General features: G+C 46.0%; 1 protein-coding gene across 2 annotated transcripts in view; it reads left to right on the forward strand.

Annotated features, from left to right (window-relative positions):
• Positions 1-16989, forward strand: part of elovl1b (ELOVL fatty acid elongase 1b) — a 43399-nt gene that overhangs the window by 15045 nt on the left and 11365 nt on the right. Inside the window, exon 2 of one of the 2 annotated variants that reach the window (XM_083647976.1) lies at positions 10890-10962. The exons of the other annotated variant lie outside the window; for it this stretch is intronic. The gene's annotated coding sequence lies outside the window, so the exon portion shown is untranslated. The remainder of the gene's footprint in view (positions 1-10889; positions 10963-16989) is intronic. 2 annotated transcript variants of the gene reach the window in all.

Here is a 16989-nt window from a genome sequence, read left to right on the forward strand (position 1 = left end):
TACTACAATAATTAGGTCTACTTTTGATTTTGATAATTTGGCCTACTTTTATCAATTTCAGCCAAATTATGGGAAATTCTGCAATATTCCACGTTTTACAGTTGATTTTGATGACCAAATTCTATGATTCTGTCCATTTTGATATGGCCCTAGTTAGTAGATAGTCTACACTAAAAGCAATCATATTTTTCTATTTCCCTTTCAATAACAGCATTAAGTGATGTAAAAGAACATACAAATATAAGTGACAGTTTGGATACTCAAGTTTGTTCTGTTAATCTGTTGCCTCCTGTGTCAACATGCTGAGGTGTTTGGATGTTGTCAGGCCAAATATGCCAAAGATCATACCGGGATGTTTGAGAGTCAAATGAGTTTGATGCTGCGGTTGTTGTGGCTCTTCTTGATAATATCTCACATGACGAGTCAACAAAACCAGTCCTGATTATAATAACACAGAGTTGTAACGGATGAGAAATGAGACAAGTTTGGTTTTGAATAAAACTTTTGATCTTTGTTGTCAGCTGAGGACAGGTGACTGTGCCTTCACCGCAGGGCATCTATAATAGGGGTGAGAATCGCTGAGTAGCTCACGATACGATATCGTCACGATACTTGGCCCTCGATAACGATATTATCACGATACTGCGATACTGCGATAATCGATATATTGGAAGACGATACATCACGATACCTGTGTAACTGAAGAGAAAAAAATACCCCTAAAAGGCAAGAAGCAGGTATTATGTATTTATTAGCAGAATTGACATGAACTCTCTCAGAGTTCACTCACTCACTCATACCATTTTCGATACCACGGAGGAAAAGTTACACATTAAGTCTTTTTATTATTATTATTAAAACAAGAAAACCTATATAACCTACCTACCTATATCATTTCTAAAAGTAGATATTAATGATCAAACATTTCCATTCATGTAGCCTACAGTATTTATGTTTTTGTTTCAACTACAAACATAAATAAACGTCAACTTGAAACTATGTTTGAACTACCACACACAGCATAATATTTTAGCCTGTTTATTAAAAAAAATAAAATAATAATAATTTTTTATTTTAAATAAACATATCGATACTTGGTGCCAGTGTATCGATAACGTATCGCAAGTGGAAATATCGCGATACCGTGAGTATCGATATTTTGTCCCACCCCTAATCTATAACGCCTCTCTTTCTGCAGAAGCACTCTGTCATTCTGCTGGCTTGATTGGAATGTGGGTTATTGCCCTGTGGGACTAGTACTCCTTTATGTAATGTATAGCCTATATGTATGTGTATCCCCACATTCATTCATTATTTAGTACACTATTTCTGTGTGTGTGTGTGTGTGTCTGTGTGTGTGTGTGCGTGTGTGTGTGCGCGCGTGCGTTCCTGAACTGTCCCCTTTAAAAAATGCCACGTTGTGTTCAGTCACGCGCCTCCACCCCGTCTAGCTAACATGAGTCTGCGTTCAGGTGTTCACTCAAAGCCAACCTGATGCTGTCAGCATGGAGGAGGACACAAGCCAAAACACCCAGCCGTACAGACCTATCAGAGAACTATGCGTATAAAATAAATAATCGTTCATTGATCGTAATGAGGTCAAAGTTTGAAAGAATCATGATATTGATTTGAAGTCATATTGCCCAGCCCTAGCTTGAGCTGACTGGTTGGGCCTTCACAGCTGAGCAAGACTCCTCACACCAGAGTGTGGCATGCTGGGGGAAATTCTGTGAGACTTGTGCTTTCTGTATGTGCTGTGTCAACAACAGGCCAGACAACAGAGGGTGTGATATTAAACATACATATATATATATATATATATATATATATATATATATATATATATATATATATATATATATATATTTCTATTCTCATTTCTATTCTCCCATCTCCATGCTTTGCCCACTGGTTGATTCTCAACTGTCCCAGCTCACAGGCTAGGTAAATACAGTAAGCAAGCAACACATTTGACTACAGTGTGAAGGCTCCAATAAAACAGGACAGGTTGCTGATATGGGATTCATGGCTTCTGTTCAGATATGAAAGACATGTTTGTGCCTTCCAACCATATAGCATTAAAGTTAGTCAGACTTTTCTAGTAGACCAATGTACTATAGCTTATACTGAAGTAGAACCATACTGTAACTGTAGTAGCCTAGGCCAGTGGTTCCCAAATGGTGTGCCTAGGCACACTGGTGTGCCTTAGGACAAGTCCAGGTGTGCCTTGGGATTTTGCATTATTACAATTGCAAATGTAGCCTAAAAGTTTAAAACTATACCAAAAGTGGGTGTGTTGCTGCTTTGATGTAGGAATTTTGCAAAGTTTCAAATAAATTCCTAGAGTAATATATTTTGTCAAATTTTATTTGACATTAGTAAATAAAAAAACATTTAGAGTGATAAGAGTAATAGAGGCTATTTTGCACCGATAGACTTAGGCTATATAGGTGGGCCTTGAGATTTTGTCGTGCCATTGGTGTGCCTTGGGCACAAAAAGTTTGGAAACCACTGGCCTAGGCTACATTACTGCTTCATTTGAACAAAACATTAAGAATAACAGCAGCTTATGGAATTTATAAATGTCCTTTGTAACAGCAGTGTAGAGAAATATCTGCAAATGACATCTCAAAGATAGGATGCTGTTGAGAAATATTTGAGGTTGTCTTCAATTGTGCTAAAACAACATTGGTGAGCTTTGTGCAAAGAAGATACTGTTGCATTAATATTGGTATCCTATTTTATGGTTAAGTAGCCTATATTTGCATGCCATTGGTATTGTTATATTTTACTGGGAGTAGCCTACTCACGGCTGCAGTAGTGTCGTTAAGTGAAGTTAACGAGCAGGCCGCTGGGTGCAAGCCGTGTTCTCTCTCTCCCGGTCTTGTCTCTCTCTCTCTCCCTCTCTGTCTCTGGTGCTCCCTCTCTTTATCTCTCTCTCCCTCTCTATTGGCCCATTTCCACCGCTGGTATCAACGCGGCCCCGCCCAGCTCGTCTCGCTTTTTTGTCTCATTCCACCGATCAAAAACGTGGACAGCCTGGGTTGAGTCGGGGTTGAGTCGTGCTGCTTTTGGTCCCTGCTTTGTTGAGGTTCCAGCGCTGTGAACCCGGTACCATACCGTGACGTGAAAACACTGCAGACGACTGATTGGTCAGGCAGAATCGTGTTTACTGTCTACTGTCAATGCTGGATAGCAGTTTAGTGGGGCTTACCCTCTCTTCTGTCATTTCCATCAGTCTTTTGTGTTGCTGCCTTCGGCTCTGGTGAAATAAAATCGATCTCCTTGCTCAGCTTTAACATGACGGTGGTTTTCAATTGTTTTGAGAGAGAAAAAGTCCGCTCCTCGGGAAGCCCTTTGTAGTTGCGTGTAGCGTCGGCTCCGCTAGGCCGCAGGCGGGGGTTTAGCGAAGCCGCGGTCTTGCCTGGTGAGAGGCCGCCGGGGTAGAGGCTTCCCTTCTGCCCGTAGCGCAACTCCCGTCCCCCGCGCAGTGCATGCATGTGCATTTGAGTAACAACAAAGTGATATCCATTCTCCTGGCCGATTCTCACATTTGCCCATGTACACTGTAGGTCATTTAGAGGCACCAGTATTTCATAACCAGTTTAAAAGTTCCATGTATGGATTTAATTTTAACGTTATACGTTATAGCCTACTTCAGCTATGGGCAGAGGACAGATATATACGGTCGCCATGACGACCAGGTGTGGGCGGAGGCGAGTAAACTTGCTATGGAAACAGAGTCTATATCAAGTAGAGCCGAGTAAGACCAGGTCGAGTAGAGCTGTACTGTGCTGTTATATGTGGTGGAAATGAGCCATTAGTGCTAAGCTAACTACGTAGCAGGAGGGTGTGCCGCTACTTTATACTGCACGCACAAAGAAGAGAAAAGCATCTACATTCTCGTCTTACCATCGTTAATATGGCAAATAGGCCAATCTCCCAAAATGTTCCTTTAAGGTCTAAATATAGGTCAAAGGTCACCCTATGTGAGCATATAGGAAAGTTGCTTAGTAGCCTACAGGTACTTCACTTATCCATTTCTCAACAGGATTGAACTATTAATTGATAAGAAATGATTAATGGGATTACTAGATGCATCTTTGTTGTGGCCATGCTGCACTAAATCCTCATGAGGGGCAAAGGTTACAACTGTACTTTGTTCTCTTTGTTCGTCCTTGCACAGCTGGGTGTGTCAGTGAGATCAGAGGAAGTGATTTCTATGAGGGGGAGGGAAACGTACTTTCACAATAAAATCTGAAGAATCTGAAGCATTACTGAGTCAATGACTTCCCGCTATGCTGACTGTGTCTGCCTTTAGCTCGAGCACCAGCCTTGAGTCAACATCAGGGGTTATGGTGCTTTATCACAGCTCCAGAGCTCCAGCAGCAGATCTGATCAGAATCTCAATCAGAATCACTTTTATTGCCACAGTATGCAAGTTACATACGAGGAATTTGTCTTTAGTGTCTGTATGCAGCGTAGCGGTCACATCAATATACAGAGATAAGAAGTAGGAAGATAACTAAAGACAATCACAAACTTGCAAGTGCAATCAAATCAAATCGAGTCAATATATACAATATGTAGTACATGAGAATACTCACCTCAGATACTCCAAAGACAGAAAATATAGGCTACATACTGTATGCAGCTGCTCACCAAATATGAGCATAAGACGTTGGTATTATTGGTATTGGTATTAAATGGTGTTGCCAGGCGGATTCCCTTCCGGTAGGCTGGCAACACCATTTAATACCAATACCAATAATACCAACGTCTTATGCTCATATTTGGTGAGCAGCTGCATACAGTATGTAGCCTATCTTTTCTGTCTTTGGAGTATCTGAGGTGAGCATTCTGTGGAACTGGGTCAAATATCTAATCTACCTAATAAAGGCAGAACTGTCTGTCTGTCCTTTACATATCTCCAGAACCGTTCGTCCCGATCGACTTCAAACTCAGAGTGTGTACTTAGGAGGACCTGGCAGAGTGCACCGCCGAATTTCGTGCAATTCGGAGATGCACATAGCCATAGCGCCACCTACTCGCAACACAAAAAGCGGTTTACCGTATCTCCAGAACCGTTTGTCCGATCGACTTCAAGCTTGGGGAATGCGCTGCTGGGGAAACCCGTAAGAATTCCATGCAATTCGGACACTCGCATAGTCATAGCGCCACCTGCTGTCTCCTAGGTTAGGTGCCAGTTGGACAACTCGAGGCCCAGCAGCAAGTTTCAAAAATCATAGGAAAGCATTCGAAAGGCATTTCAATTGACTTTTCTTGACTTGTGGTTTTGACGGAGGCTGTCTGAGGCTGTCACAGAGATCAATGCATGATCTGTGTGGGGTAACACCCACCCTTCTGGCTCTCTTCACACAGTAAAACAACCCTGGACAGGTTGAAACAAACACATCATTTACATAATAATTTGACTTGACTTGTTTCTGTCGTGACATGGACTCTCCCAGTGGCTGGGGAGAGAGACATGGACTCTCCCAGTGGCTGGGGAGAGAGACATGGACTCTCCCAGTGGCTGGGGAGAGAGACATGGACTCTCCCAGTGGCTGGGGAGAGAGACATGGACTCTCCCAGTGGCTGGGGAGAGAGACATGGACTCTCCCAGTGGCTGGGGAGAGACATGGATGCTAGCTGTGCTTTATGGGTGTTGGCCTGGCTGGCGGGGAGAGAGAACAACAATGGGCCCCCTTCATGAATGATAACAGAGTGGCCAGTGATTTCTTGCCCGCTGCCTGCATGTCAATAATATCACCAGCTCGCCCTGAAGCAAGCGTACAGGCCAGGGTCACTCCACTGCCGTCTGTATGAGCTCGCCCTGAAACAAGCGTACAGGCCAGGGTCACTCCACTGCCGTCTGTATGAGCTCGCCCTGAAACAAGCGTACAGGCCAGGGTCACTCCACTGCCGTCTGTATGAGCTCGCCCTGAAACAAGCGTACAGGCCAGGGTCACTCCACTGCCATCTGTATGAGCTCGCCCTGAAACAAGCATACAGGCCAGGGTCACTCCACTGCCGTCTGTATGAGCTCGCCCTGAAGCAAGCGTACAGGCCAGGGTCACTCCACTGCCGTCTGTATGAGCTCGCCCTGAAGCAAGCGTACAGGCCAGGGTCACTCCACTGCCGTCTGTATGAGCTCGCCCTGAAACAAGCGTACAGGCCAGGGTCACTCCACTGCCGTCTGTATGAGCTCGCCCTGAAACAAGCGTACAGGCCAGGGTCACTCCACTGCCATCTGCATGAGCTCGCCCTGAAGCAAGCGTACAGGCCAGGGTCACTCCACTGCCGTCTGTATGAGCTCGCCCTGAAGCAAGCGTACAGGCCAGGGTCACTCCACTGCCGTCTGTATGAGCTCGCCCTGAAGCAAGCATACAGGCCAGGGTCACTCCACTGCCGTCTGTATGAGCTCGCCCTGAAACAAGCACACAGGCCAGGGTCACTCCACTGCCGTCTGTATGAGCTCGCCCTGAAGCAAGCGTACAGGCCAGGGTCACTCCACTGCCATCTGTATGAGCTCACCCTGAAGCAAGCGTACAGGCCAGGGTCACTCCACTGCCGTCTGTATGAGCTCGCCCTGAAGCAAGCGTACAGGCCAGGGTCACTCCACTGCCGTCTGTATGAGCTCGCCCTGAAACAAGCGTACAGGCCAGGGTCACTCCACTGCCGTCTGTATGAGCTCGCCCTGAAACAAGCGTACAGGCCAGGGTCACTCCACTGCCATCTGCATGAGCTCGCCCTGAAGCAAGCGTACAGGCCAGGGTCACTCCACTGCCGTCTGTATGAGCTCGCCCTGAAGCAAGCGTACAGGCCAGGGTCACTCCACTGCCGTCTGTATGAGCTCGCCCTGAAGCAAGCATACAGGCCAGGGTCACTCCACTGCCGTCTGTATGAGCTCGCCCTGAAACAAGCACACAGGCCAGGGTCACTCCACTGCCGTCTGTATGAGCTCGCCCTGAAGCAAGCGTACAGGCCAGGGTCACTCCACTGCCATCTGTATGAGCTCGCCCTGAAGCAAGCGTACAGGCCAGGGTCACTCCACTGCCATCTGTATGAGCTCGCCCTGAAGCAAGCGTACAGGCCAGGGTCACTCCACTGCCGTCTGTATGAGCTCGCCCTGAAGCAAGCGTACAGGCCAGGGTCACTCCACTGCCGTCTGTATGAGCTCGCCCTGAAACAAGCGTACAGGCCAGGGTCACTCCACTGCCGTCTGTATGAGCTCGCCCTGAAGCAAGCGTACAGGCCAGGGTCACTCCACTGCCGTCTGTATGAGCTCGCCCTGAAACAAGCACACAGGCCAGGGTCACTCCACTGCCGTCTGTATGAGCTCGCCCTGAAGCAAGCGTACAGGCCAGGGTCACTCCACTGCTGTCTGTATGAGCTCGCCCTGAAACAAGCACACAGGCCAGGGTCACTCCACTGCCGTCTGTATGAGCTCAAGATTCAAGATTTTTATTGTCACTCCGTAGTACAAGTATCACGTGTGAAATTCTTGTGCTGTAGACTCCGTTACAACATAGTGCAAAAAATAAAAGATATATAAAGAGGCAACGAGCAATAGAGCAGTAATACACGCCACAGACAGTGGCGTATTCACTGCCCATAGTGCAAATGGCATGAACATACTTTAAACATAATTAAACATAATAACATTCTGTTAGGTGCAAATAGCGTATACCTAATTAAACATACTATTGAACATTAGTCATACATAATGGTAGCATCTACAGTGCGGTACAGTACGGCTACTACACTATTTGTATATGTTAAGGAGTCTCGTGGCCTGTGAGAAGAAACTGTCCCTCAAGCGATTTGTGCGTGCTCTTGGGACCCTGTATCTCCTCCCTGAGGGTAGCAGGGAGAACAGGCTGTTGTGGGGGTGGTTTGTGTCTTTGATGATCTTCAGGGACCTCCTGAGGCACCGCTGGTTGTTGTACAGATCTTGCAGTTCTGGCAGCTCACATCCTGTTACGTGCCTCACCCTTCTTAGCGCCCTGCGGTCCATGGTGGTGCAGTTCCCGTACCAGGTGGTGAAGCAGCCAGTCAGCAGGTTTTCAATGGTGCCTCTGTAGAAGTCCCTGAGGATTTTTGGCCTTAGCCCGAATTTCTTCAGGCGCCTGAGTCCGTGTAGTCGCTGTTGGGCCTTTTTGACAACAGTGGCGGTGTGGTTGGCCCAGCTCGCCCTGAAACAAGCGTACAGGCCAGGGTCAAGTCAAGTCAAGTTTATTTGTATAGCACATTTCATACACAGAGGCAGTTCAAAGTGCTTCACATATGATACCTGTACCTGCCTTATACATTTCATGTACATGTATACGCATACTGTACCTGTACACACAAATGGTACATATACACAAACATTGAGGTAGTTTAATGAGCGCACCGCGGATATATGCCTCCGCCGGCAACAAGTGAGCAGTCAACATCCATGTCTGTCCAGACTTTGACATTTGAGCCAAATGTGAAGAAATTCCGTCAAGGCGCTCCTGAGATATCACGTTAACGAGCTTGAAAATGGCATTTGTGAGGTCACAGTGCTCTTGACCTTTGACCACCAAAATGTAATCAGTTCAACCTTGAGTCCAAGTCGATGTTTGAGGCAAATTTGATGAAATTCCGTCAAGGTGTTCCTCAGATATCACGTTAACGAACATTGGACGGACGGACAACCTGAAAGATGAAACCATAATGCCTCCGGCCTGGCTATCGGCGGTGGAGGCATAATGACGAGATTGACAATGTACATTTCATATGAATAAGATGTGAAAAGGAGTCACAAGGCTTTTGAGAGGCTCTCAGTTGTTCATCCAGGCTATTGAAAGGACATCTAAGAAGCCTAAGAGCCACTGGTTGATATGGAGTAAATGGGGAGGCTTCCATCTCATAATTAACATGTGCTCCAAATTGGAGCCTCCAATATCATCTAACTCTGAATTAACTAATAATTTAGCCAATTGTATGTAACATACCAAATAAAAGCAAACGGCAATGTCTAAGAATGCAACGCCATGTAACTGGCTCATTAAGTCTCGCATTCCAGGGAATTACGTTAACGTCTGCGGGTCTTATAGACGTAAGTGGCTCGAGCGCAACTCGGAGGAGAGAAAACTATCTGAAGCTTTCTTTGTTGGAGTCCAGGTATGTTTTACAAGAAAGTGCTCGTCATTGTCGACGATAACGTTATCTGACCTGGCTAACAGTGGATACTCGCTTGCTTGCTGTGTACCGAGCTCAAAGTAGTAGGCTACGTTCTTTATTTTATCCCCTGCATTGTCCGCTACAAAAACAACTCTCTTATTTTGCACCGTGACCGCCGGGACCCGGAATAATTTGGCCCACTAGTAAGGTCTGAACATAAGGTGAATAGTCAGGTTGAGTAATGAATCCAGTGGTGTAGTCTACCTTTTTTCAGAGGGTATACTGTGACTCTGGGGGCGTGGGCGTGAGATTCGGCCCATTTTTTGTTGTTGTTCCTCCCCAAATTTACAGAATAGCTTCAGCCATCAGCTTCATCTTGCTTCTTCGGTCGCTATTCTGTCTCCTGAAGATTTGTTTGCCGACGGGGAGAAAGCCCCACGTGATAGCCACCCGTCAATCTCTCTCTCTCTCTCTCTCTGCTCAACGCTGTAACACCATTTTATTTTGAAATTCAGTTGACATTGCCATTTCCCACGGATATTGTCGCGTTTTTCTTTCCTGGCTTGACAGAAAAAGTCTGCCTTCACGCGCCTAGTCGGCTTGAAAATAGAACTCACGTAAAAATCAGCGCAGCTCATGCGAGGCGTGGGTACACGGAAGGTTCACGTTGAGGCGCCCTGTGTACACAGCCTCATTGACTAAAAAGGACGCCTATTTAAAAGCGTGGGTAAAGGCAAGGCTTGGGTGCTGTGTGTGAACGTAGGGTAACACACAGAGCGCACAGGGTGAATTTTATGAATGGAAATTGAAAACGATACGTATCATTGCGCATTTCCCAGTGCGCATACGCAAATCTGAGTAATTTCGCAGTGTGTATACTGCGTATACCTGCGTAGCACGTAGACAACACCCCTGAATGAATCGTCATTTAAAAGTAAAACATTTGGGATACAAGGTATATAAATCGTAATAGTCTTTTCCTGGTTTTGAGTGATGTAATTTTCTGAATTCACCAGGCCGTTTTACCCACTTATATCAATTATCCACATTACTGATTGATTATCAAAAATCTCATGGTGTGAATATTTTGTGAAAGCACCAATATTCACAGAAGCACACCCTGTCTTTGCATCTTATTTTGATCACAGTCTTGTTTTACTAAAAGTGACTTACAACTGAAAATTTAGCCCACTTTGAGGAAAATACCCAGAATCTGATATATGATATTCTTGGTCCATATCGCACAGCCCTCCCTAGGGCTTAGGGCGGCAGTCCCATATCGCACAACCCTCCCTAGGGCTTAGGGCGGCAGCACCATATCACACAGCCCTCCCTAGGGCTTAGGGCGGCAGTCACCTACCATCTTTTTTTATTTTTGCAGTGCAAGTTGAAACATGGGCTCTCTCGCCCTCGCTCACTCCCACCCTGCTTGCACTCGTCTGCACTCGTTTACACAAAACACTCTCTCTCTCTCTCCCCCTCTCTATCTCTCTCTATCTCTCTCTCTCTCTCCCTCTCTCTCTCACTCTCTCTCTCTCACTCTCTCTCTCCCTCTCTCTCTCTCTCTCTCTCTCTGTGCTAGTTATTCATGCACGGTGTGAGTCAGGGAGGGCGGGGTCTTTTAGAGGACTGCAGTACCAGTCACACCCTGTCAGTGTACTCTCTCTCTCTCTCTCATTCTCATTCCCTTTCCCCATCTCTCTCTCTCTCTCTCTCTCTCTGTGCTGCCCGTTTAGGCTGTGAAACAAGACTCCACCCTGGCACTCACTGGCTTTTGACCATTTGAAGGGGACAAATCGAGTGAACACGGTAAGTCCTGCAGTGTTTTAACAGAGGGGAAACTTTCAGGCCGGCCCACTTGTTGAGTGTGTGGATTTTCCAAAGCACAGGTTGGGTGGTTTCACCTTCTTTCCCCCAGGGGACGTTTCTCTCCTTGTCTCCAGAGCTGCTGTCCTTCTTTGGCCACTCCTTTAAAAACAGACCTGCCTGCCTGTCTGTGTGTTTGACTCATGGCTTCATGCTTCCTCTGTCCTGGTCAGGTGGCGTTTTTATTGGGTCGTCTCTGTTCCAGTTTGTTCATCATTAACTCGACCGTGTGAGCTCCTTTTTCCATCTCCGTGATTCATTGACATGTCGCTCATAGGAAAAACGCCCCCCCCCCCCCCCCCCCCCCCCGCGCCCCCCCCCCCCCCCCCCCGCGGCCCGGCCCGGCCCGCACGGTATCTCCTTGCGAGTTGGAAAGCAGCCACCTTGTTGTCAAGGTGCTGCAGATGAATGGGTAGGGGTGGTTTGTGAAAGGTGTTGGCTCAGTCACTCCATCCATTGTACGAACAGTAAAACATCACTAACGTCTCTTCATATTGGTTCTTCTTATCAGATTAGTTTGTACAAGTAGGACACAGATAGCCCAGCCTTCTAAGTAGGGCTGCAGCTAACGATTATTTCCATTATCGATTAATACGTCGATTATTTTCTCGATAAATCGATTAGTAGTAGTTTGGTCTATAAAATGTCAGAAAATGGAATGAAAAATGTGGATCAGTGTTTCCCAAAGCCCAAGGTGACATCCTCAAATGTCTTGTTTTGTCGACAACCCAAAGATATTCAGTCGAAGGCTTTTGCACACCGCACACCAAGTCCATATTTCTCGTCCGAAATTGTCGCACGTTTAAAAATAAATACAACCTCATGTTGTGTCACTCACGTTTACACACCGACTCCAAAACTTTCGTCCGTCATTAAAGTTTTCGGAACAGGTTCGGTTTTCTTCGGGGGGGGGCTCCGCATCGGTCAAAAGCCTCACGCCACACGGACACACGTGAGCGCCACACGGACACACGTGAGCGCCACACGGACACACGTGAGCGCCACACGGGCACACGTGAGCGCCACACGGGCACACGTGAGCGCCACACGGACACACGTGAGCGCCACACGGGCACACGTGAGCGCCACACGGACACACGTGAGCCACACGGACACACGTGAGCGCCACACGGACACACGTGAGCGCCACACGGACACACGTGAGCGCCACACGGGCACACGTGAGCGCCACACGGACACACGTGAGCGCCACACGGACACACGTGAGCCCCACACGGACACACGTGAGCGCCACACGGACACACGTGAGCGCCACACGGACACACGTGAGCCACACGGACACACGTGAGCGCCACACGGACACACGTGAGCGCACACGGGCACACGTGACACTTTGAGCCTTCTCACAATAGGTTCCTTCAAAGTTCCTTCCTTGTATTCCACAGCTGTCTTGTGGTTAGGGTTGGGTACCGTTCACATTTGAACCGATACCGGTTCCGGTACCTGGGATCCGTTACTGAACTGTACCTTTTTTGGTACTTTACTCTCTCCGTAATTACAAATAGTAATTTCAGTTGTAAAAAAAAAATTATATCATGTCATTTGGCAGACGCTTTTATCCAAAGCGACTTACAATAACACATTTTTGTCAGCAATAGAGCGATCAACTATGCAACACAGTCTGTGACAACTACAACTTCTGAAGGAACAGTGGTACAAGTTTAGTTTAGGTTAGTAGTTGTTGTTTTTTTAGAAAGAGAGAGAAAGAAGTTAGATCAAGAAGGGCCCAGATGGAGCCTGAAAAGGTGCGTCTTTAAACATTGTTTTTATTCATAACATTTTAAACACAGATGCACTCTCAGCACGTAGCCTATGGACCTTTTCTAATAGATAGATTTTACTTGGTACTCGGTATTACCGATGTAATTCGGTCGGTAGCCTTAAAAGTACAGATTTCTGTACACAAACATCAACTGTAGCTCTGTGGCGTCATATGTTTGGGTTTGCACTGCGATAACCAGATGCCAGATAATACACAGCAATGTCAGAGCAGTGAGTGCTGCTTAAAGGGATAGTTGGGTTTGTTTGAAGTGGGGTCCTATCAGCTAGTTGCATACACTAACTGAAATAGGTAAAGCCTTCTGGACGCTGAGCACACCGTCAATCGAGACCTGGCACTCTGAAGCAGCAGCCTCCAGACCTCTGTCTCTCTAGTACACGGGGCCAAGAACTAAAACGTAATTTAGCCACCTAAGACAACGCCCACCTAAACAAATCGATATCTGTGTACATGTACGCTCTATTATTCCTCCGCTTTGCCTCATCACCGGTTCAAAAAGAACCAGTACGCCTCCGCCTTTGAACTAGTGGTGATGAAACAAAATGCAAATGAAGTTGAGAGAGGTATGCAGAGACCTCTACATATATATATATATATACATACATCTATATATATGAGCTGGAACGCTGGACTGCCTCATCACAAGCACTCCAAACAGATAGCCCTCTATAGCAGGAGTGCCCAATAGGTAGATTGTGATCTACCGGTAGATCTTGGGCCATCAATACGTAAGTAGCTCGCCAAAGAAAACCAACATTGTGTCTTTTTTTAGATTATTTTGGGGGGCATTTTGCTTTATTAGATAGGACAGTAGGCAGACAGGAAGCAATATTTACCCCCCCCCCCCCCCCCCCAGGATGGTGATGGCATGACCCGCCCATCTCTGCCTCTGATTGGCTGACTGCACTCTGACTGTACTCGGCTGCTCTCGCCTGCTTTCCAGGTGAGCCGGAGTCAAATGAGCCTAGAACCTATTGCTTCATTCAATGTCAAGATACAGCGAAAATGTTAGTAATGTTGCATATTTTGTTTAATTATGTGCAACATGTGATGCAGAACATGTAGCCAATGGACAGAGGAGGAGCAATCGCTGATGATGATGATGACGACTTTGGAGGTCGGGGGCAAATTAATTGCTATTAATGATTCATTTTCAACAACATCATCAAGTTTTCTGTCAAAACGTTTTGAACCATTTTATTTCATGGTACAAGACAGGAATTTGACATCATCAGAATAAAAAACCAGTGGGCTCAGCTGGGTAGACAGTGTGTTGAATAAAAAACCAGTGGGCTGGGTAAAGGTAGACAGTGTGTTGAACTGTGCAAAGGGCTCTAAGCCTTTGTGGTACACGCTCTAGCAGGCCAGCCACCAGGACGTCCCGCGTTTATTTTAATGCATAAACTAAATCCCACTCATGTATAGCTAACTCAGTATCTACTGTATCTACAGTATTTAACATGATTAAATAACGTTAAATAAATCATATAATACTGTTCAAATGGGCTAAATATGTACTTGGGGGGACAAGGCGAAAATAAGAAGCTTGCGCCTGGTTTTATTTTTTGTACGTAGCTCTCATCTCATCTCATCTCATCCTAAAAACGTTTGGGCACCTCTGCTCTACGGCTCTTAAGACCCTGAGGTGTGGTCGTGGTGAGCAAACCGTGCAGGGGACGTCTGCAAGGAGGAGGAGGAATGTCTGCTGGCTTTGTGAGATATCATCTGTCTTCTCTTTTGTAGGTGTGTCCAACGTGCCTTCAGGCATCACTTTTCACTTCAATATACTGTTATACTGTGCAAGCAGTGTAGCAAATTGAAAAATATATATTTTGGGGGCAACTTTTGTGCACTATCTAAAAGATGGGGGCATTTTACAAAATTGGGGCCACTTAAATAAAAGTAATTGGGGCATAATTTTGCTAAAGCATAGTGTGAACAGCAGCATTGTTTGTGTGCGAGTTGTTCATCATCGCCTTCTTCTGGCAACCAGCAGCTTGCAGGTCCTGAGTGTGTCAGAGATCAACCAGCAGCGTGCAGGTCCTGAGTGTGTCAGAGATGGACATGGAAATGAAATGAATTGATGATGGTTTTTAAATGAAATTAATTGATGGGATTTAAATGAAATGAATTGATCGTGGTTTTTAAATTAACCAAATTGTCCTCTTTTTCACAGCCTAATGTTGGCAGGTGTGTGTGTCCATTTTGAACCAGCTAGTAGCCTTATGTTGTCATTTAGCCTTTCTGCTGCTATTGTACAGTATGGTTAAATGAGCTAATTTAATTTTATGGAGGAGGGTATACGCAGTGGAAGTGGTCCCTGGGAAATTTGGTTTGGTACGTAGCTGTACTTGGACGGAAAAGTTTGGAAACCCCTGATGTAGGCTAATCTGCTGAAGTTTACAGTTAGGTGGTTAAATACACTGAATACATGTCATTTCTATGACCTTGGTAAGCTACAGTAGCTGGCATGCAACACTCCTCCCTCCCCTCCCCCACACACTCCTCCCCTATCTGACTCCTCCCCTCCCCCACACACTCCTCCCCTATCTGACTCCTCCCCTCCCCCACACACACTTATCCCATATCTGCTTTCCTACATTCCTAACAAACCAATACATCTTTTACCAACACACACACAGAGACAGCATTTTGCATGCAAGTGTCATGCTACTGCAAAGGAGTTGCCATTCTTAAGCTCAGATGACGCAACATTTATTTATTTGTCGATTGACAGTTTATCAGTTAGGTTTTTGGCACACTGTCCTGTTTATGGGGGGGGGGATTCTGTACTTTTCCCCTATTTTCTCAACAGCACCTGCCCACCTGTGCCTCATTCCAAGACATTTAGCTTTTAATGATACTAGTGGACCCATGGGAGGTGGACCCCCCCCCCCCACCCCATCCCCCTGGTCTGGAAAACAGTGGTCTTATTCACCTTATGTTCCAACACAGGGGTCAGCCAGTTACTTCCTATTGTGTTGACACTTCCTGTGACAGTACAGTACTAGTGAGCAGGTAAAACAGACGGTGTTTTGAACAGGAAGTCATAACACAACTGGGTCAAGTGGGCGGGGCTACATAAGGGGAATAGCCTCAACCAGGAAGGATGACATCACTGATGACATCATCACTGATGACATCACATCATTAGGGCTTTTTTGATTGATTGATTTATTTTGGTGAAAAAGTCAACACAGATACAGGGAAAAACAGACAGTTCACCGAGGATAAAAACACAATAAAGCCTTGCGGCTTATTTCCATTGCGGTCCTCCAGGGCAATTACCTAATAAAAAAATCGGGCTCCGTCAGGTCACCCGCACGGGTGCTCTTTACACTTCCTGAAAGTTTCAGCCCGATCGCACGTAAAACGGCATAGCTGTGGCCGGACACAATTCTGCTCACAGACACACGGACACGTCTCATTCTTATTAGTAGAATAGAATATTGGCTCAGGGAGGCTTGTTCTTGACTTGAGACCTGGCCGGGCAGTGAGAAGTGAAGGATTGTAGATTACACATTCAACAATGTGTCCCTCTTGGTTCAGTGTGAGGAGGACCGCACCCAGCATGTGCCTTTACATTGTGCTGACACTTGACATAGCGGACATCTGATATGGTGACTGAGCCTTTAGACTAGAAATGCCCAAACCTGAAAACCATATCGCCACTGATACATTTCTCACCTTATTTGTAGCTGAACTGATTTATCTTGCATGCTGAGGCATTACCTTGTTCTTGCCAAGAACTTGGATTTCATGCATGCCAGGGTTTGTACGCTTGAAAATTGTTGTTTCTCAGTTCAAAGACCAGGGCTCTCATTTCTCAAACTGTGCGTAGGATCTCTACTAAAGATGAATTAAAAGAACCACTAAATCCAGTGATCGATATTGAATCAATATTCATTTGAAGGAACTGATATCGATTCATAAAATCCAATATTGATACAATACACACGTGTATTGGAATCAAATTGAATCTGGAAATTAGTGGCGCGATACCGAACCCTACCTGCATGCAATTTCCATGCTCAATTGATAATCGGGCTCATTTATATGCATCGTGGGGTAATTGGCATTGACCAATTATGGTTGGATCGGGGCGGAGCCACATGCGTAATGTCCCAGTTGGACTGTGATTGGGGGATTTGCCTGTGTGGGTGTAAGAT

The sequence above is a fragment of the Poromitra crassiceps genome, assembly GCF_964638095.1.
Source record: "Poromitra crassiceps genome assembly, chromosome: 12".
In the NCBI taxonomy this organism is placed as follows: Eukaryota; Metazoa; Chordata; class Actinopteri; order Beryciformes; family Melamphaidae; genus Poromitra; species Poromitra crassiceps.